Source organism: Helianthus annuus, chromosome 15 (assembly GCF_002127325.2).
Source record: "Helianthus annuus cultivar XRQ/B chromosome 15, HanXRQr2.0-SUNRISE, whole genome shotgun sequence".
Taxonomy (NCBI): Eukaryota; Viridiplantae; Streptophyta; class Magnoliopsida; order Asterales; family Asteraceae; genus Helianthus; species Helianthus annuus.
The window spans coordinates 77,055,377-77,060,775 of NC_035447.2; the positions used below are offsets into that span (position 1 = coordinate 77,055,377).

A 5,399-nucleotide genomic window follows, 5' to 3' on the forward strand; every position below is an offset into this window, starting at 1 on the left:
GTTACCATACCTTTCTGGTAATACTAACGAATGGTTAAAAGTATAAGTAATGTTTAAAAGATTTCTCGGATCGAATACATCGAGTTTAGACTCAATGAATTATGTAAGAAAAGGTTTCGAGGACGAAACCTCTTTAAGGGGGGTAGACTTGTAACACCCCGAAAATGGGATTAGTAATCAAACTCCGTTAATACTGAAAGACGGGTGAAATACCGTTAGTGGTAAAATTTAACCCGAAAATATTAGGATTTAAAGGAATAATCCTAATATTAAATACAACGTGAATAAAAGCTTTTAAGGGAGTAAGTTTACAAGAAGTCCGAGTTAACAGGACTTAAAATAGAACAGGTTATAACTCCCATAACCCACTAAATAACTAGGAATATCAACCTAGTTAGTCTAGTGGGTTATGGGAGTTATAACCTGTTCTATTTCAAACTTGAATGGGTCGAATATAATATCATGCCGAACGGCATGAGTAAACGCAAGCAGGATAAAGGTAGCGTTAAATGCAAAAGAGTAATGAGCCCGGTAATGGGACATAACCAAATAAGAATATATGCAAATCAAATAACAGTAAGCAGTGGATTCGGTATAATCGAACCGAATAAATAAATTTGAAAACAAAAGAAATTGTTGCAAAAAATGAAAGATTTCACTAAAGACCTTTAAACGGGTCAAAGTAACGGATTCATAAAGAATTCGATAGTATATGAAAGCGATGGATGTCTCTAAGTTAACTAAACTAGTGGAAATAACGAGATTACGTTATTTCAAGTTGCACTAAGTCGTATGAGATATGTAGACAATTAGTAACAAAAAAGATGTTACCATACCTTTCTGGTAATACTAACGAATGGTTAAAAGTATAAGTAATGTTTAAAAGATTTCTCGGATCGAATACATCGAGTTTAGACTCAATGAATTATGTAAGAAAAGGTTTCGAGGACGAAACCTCTTTAAGGGGGGTAGACTTGTAACACCCCGAAAATGGGATTAGTAATAAAACTCCGTTAATACTGAAAGACGGGTGAAATACCGTTAGTGGTAAAATTTAACCCGAAAATATTAGGATTTAAAGGAATAATCCTAATATTAAATACAACGTGAATAAAAGCTTTTAAGGGAGTAAGTTTATAAGAAGTCCGAGTTAACAGGACTTAAAATAGAACAGGTTATAACTCCATAACCCACTAAATAACTAGGAATATCAACCTAGTTAGTCTAGTGTTTTAAAATAAAGAGGGAACTTGATGTAGTAACCTTTATAAACATGGGTAAAGTAGAGGGACTAAAATGGTTAAGATGAGAAAATGAGTTTTATTAATTAAAACTAAAAACACCAAAACACACACCTTTGTGTGTGTTCTGGTCGTACAAAACACAGGAGCCAAGAAGGGCTCTCAAGCTCAAACCCTAACAAGCATAAAATCAACAAATTGAAGGGGTAAATCCAACCTAAATCGAAATCCAAGCACGAATTCATGATCACCTCGATGAAGGGATCATAAGGTATGCCAAATTTCATTATTTAGTTCCATCTTGAATTCTTGGTGAACATATGAAATCGAAAATTTGGCTTGCATGATTAAAGTTTGGATGAATTTAGGATGAAATCATGTCTAGGAGTAAACCCTAGTCAATAACTAGTTGGATTAGTGTTGAAATTATAAAGTTCATGATCATCCATTATGGGTGTTTAAACGGGTTTTGTAGAAACATGATGAACACTAGAACCATGATTGTCAAACTAGTGTTATTTAAACTCTATGAAGTTAATCTTGACATTTAACCATGAATTTGATGATCTTCTAGTAAAAGATGTTGAAATTGGCAAGATAGGTAGCCATAAGTTTGATTGTTAAATTCTATAAAAGAATGCCCATTAGGTGTTTGTTAAAATGCCTAAATGAGAAGTAAAGTGGTGAAATTCAAATGAAACGCGTAATTGGCAAGCTTGACTAATCACATGAGATATGGGATAAAACGGGTTCTAATCATAATGTTGATTTGCCTTAATCGTCCATATTATATGATTAAAGGTAGTTGACTTCAGAAAGTCGAACTAACCTATGATGAAGTCGAATAGAAGTTTCGACATAAAGTCAGAAAGTCGAACTAACCTATGATGAAGTCGAATAGAAGTTTCGACATAAAGTCCGTAAGATGAACTAGTCATAATAATGATGACTAATCTAGCCATCTTACGAATTATGATGCTAGTTTGACTCTTGACAAGCTAGATGGAGGCTTGGGGAAAGAAGCGAGTCAAACGGATCGTATACGCGAAAAAGAGCATAATCCGGATACTAGGTAAGTTAAAGCTTACACCTTTTATTAACAACTATTGGTTTTATAGATTATGAATAATCAAAAGTCATATTTGACTTATGATGTTTTGACCCATCATGTGCGGTTCGGAACAAAAGACATTAATGATAAACCATGTTGAATGATTAAAAAGAGCTAATAAGATCATTTAGTCATGCAATGACTAATAAAGAACGAGTTCTAAATGATTACCTTGTAAGGTAAATCAATACAATTAATAAGGGTTAAACGGTAAGATGGTCACTAGTTGACGATAACCGTTAGTTTTGAAGGACACTTTATGGCGTAAGATATAAAGGGGTCAAAATGATCAAGAAATAGATTTATAAGGAAAATTGACCGTACAGTGTAAACCGGTACAAGTCATGTAGACGAGATGATGATAAATCCATCTCGCAAAAGTAAACGGTCATTTAGACCAAACGGGTCAAAAGGTGAAAATATCACCCTTTGACAATATCGACTAATGGTTTGTCGAGTTGTGTGATTACAGGAATAAATATCGATTGAATGTTGACATCGCTATTACTTAGCGGCTACTAAGGCAAGGTATCGAAACGGGTCAATATATTGATCCGAGCCAGGTTTGTATAATGATTCAACTCGTCATGTAGAACTTGAGGTTCTATAAGTGTTAGACAAGGATAAAATATAGATATTAGGTTATCATTATGGTAAACCGAATAAATTGGGTCATGATTATGGTATTTTAGAAATATAATGGTCTCTAAACAAGATTATAGTTTTAAAAGTGAGATTTTGGTCCAACATGGCTTTAAAGATCCTTCGTCGTAATAGGAGGGGTAAAAGTGACCAAAATGCTCTTATAAGTGAAATTAAGCAAACGATCCCTAAAGGTTGCTTAGAAATGAGTTTTGTAACCAAATAGATACTTGTATTAAGTATAAAAAGTGAAATATGTGAATCTTTGGGTCAAATGACTCTATATGAGTCTTTGCCGTAAAATGATAATCCGAGGGGTAAAACTCGGAATAAATAGATCTCCACATTAAATCCTCCACACATATAGTTGTGGTGGAAGACAAATTGATAAATAATATGGAAGTACAATGCTAGAAGTGAATGGGTATGAATTATGCGGTAAAAGTGCTTAAATACCCTTAACGGGTCAAAATAAACTTCTAAGTCAAAACGGATTAAAGAAGGTATACAAACCCGTGATTTTGAGCCTAATATAATAGGAGATATTGAAATTATGAAGTTCATGGGTTTAAAGATCAAATAGGCATGTTTGTTTGATAAAATCACGAACGGGTCAAAATTTGGTAAAAAGGGTAATAAGCCAAAGATTTAAAAGTCTTAAATTTTGTTAATCCGGATGTCGGATTTTAACTCCATATGATGGAGAATTAAATTACGGACGCGTAGGAAAAAGAATCGTGTAAAACGGATTAAAAACGAGAGAGTTATGTCCGTTTCGGTAAGAACTAATTAAAAATAGACGTGCAGAGTTGACACGGGCGGGTGACTTTTTGACACGGCCGGGTGGCTGGGCTGTGAAAAATATATGTTAACTGACACGGCCGGGTGACTTTTTGACACGGCCGGGTGAAGGGGCTGAAAACAAAACAAAACTAATTTCTTGTTTTGTTACGTTAAGCACGGAACTTGTTTATACTCGATTATTAAAGTGTCAAAACTAATTATTTACATGGTTTTGACCGTAGGTGAAGATGGACCTAATCTGGATGAAGATCAAGCGGCGAACAAGAACCGAACACACGTTAAATGAAGCTTCCGCGTCAAATCCTGATTTGTGTTGATATAAGTGAATTATGTAAACACTTATAAATTGTTTTTGAAATGTTGTAATCATTTGGGAATGTTGGTATAACAAGTTTTTAGAGACACATTTTAGCATAAAAATTTGTATCTTTTATTAAAATATTAATAAAACCAGACGGGCGTTACATCCGCCGCGACCCGCCACCCCCTTAAATCTGCAGATTAATCTTTTCAGCTCAACCATTGGTCATTTTTTTGTGTTTTCAAAGTGTGTTTCTTGCAATTAAGACTCACCTAACTAAACCCTAAACCTCAACTATAAAACCAACACCTCCCTCACTCATTTTCCACTTTACAAACACTAATCTCTCACTCAAAACACTCCTAAATATCATCAAATTCTCATATTATAATCAGAAACTTTAAGACTTTCTAAGTGAGTTCTAGCTCACTTTTACTTCACTTTTCTACTCATTTCTTTCTTCTTAACACTTGGATAACCTCTAGGAAGGTTTTCACAACCAAATTTGAGGTCCAAAGTGTAATAAACTTTCTGTTTTTGTTTATGTTCTTGTATGTTCATTTTTACATTGATAACTTGATGGAATCTCATTCCCATCAAGCTCACAATCAAGTCTATGATTGTGGGTTTGTATTAGGGTGATTACCATCAAAGTTATGAGTTCAAACACTCACTTATTTTCTATTTTAACTTGATAATCAAATGATGAAAACACGCACAAATGAAGTGTGAACAAATGGAAGCTTTGGCTTTCCAAACTAAGTTCCACTCCTTCATTTGAACACTCTTATAACTTGTTAGATTAGATTTACTTTATTGTTATTCATGACCTTCCCACCATCTTCATGATGGTGTGTGTAGTGGTGAATCATATAATGAGGTTTATAACCTCCATGCTTGACATACATGATGCTACATGTTAATACTTGATTGGACTTAGTTTTAGAACGTATTATTACTATATAAACAATACGTAACTATATAAAAATATGGATGAGTTGTGATATTAATCAAGCTATGATTAATTGTCATAAACCTAAGCTAACATATTAAATATTCTAGAGTACATGTTATGATTCCAATGGGCAATTTGGGACCCATGAAACCACTTGATATGGTGTCATAAACAAACTCTTAGAACCTTGATATTACTTTCGTATATACATACTTTCACTAGTTTAACTTACTAATTCGGAGTCTAAAACACCCCATAAACTCCAGCACCAAACACATTCATTCTCCTATTCTCATTAACTCGTCAATACATGGATAATCGGAAGACTTAGCAATTTTGTGAGTA

The 5,399-nt window shown here is 33.8% G+C and overlaps 1 long non-coding RNA gene across 3 annotated transcripts; it reads left to right on the forward strand.

Annotated features, from left to right (window-relative positions):
- Nucleotides 1-1,331: 1,331 nt before the first annotated feature.
- On the forward strand, nt 1,332-4,267 carry LOC110911960. 3 transcript variants are annotated; one of them, XR_002577506.2, is made up of 4 exons: nt 1,332-1,512; nt 2,224-2,313; nt 2,825-2,915; nt 4,020-4,267. It is a non-coding gene; the product is annotated as an uncharacterized LOC110911960 (long non-coding RNA). The 3 variants fall into 3 exon arrangements; XR_002577507.2 differs by lacking the exon at nt 2,825-2,915; XR_002577505.2 differs by lacking the exon at nt 4,020-4,267 and having other exon boundaries at nt 2,825-3,663.
- Nucleotides 4,268-5,399: the final 1,132 nt, after the last annotated feature.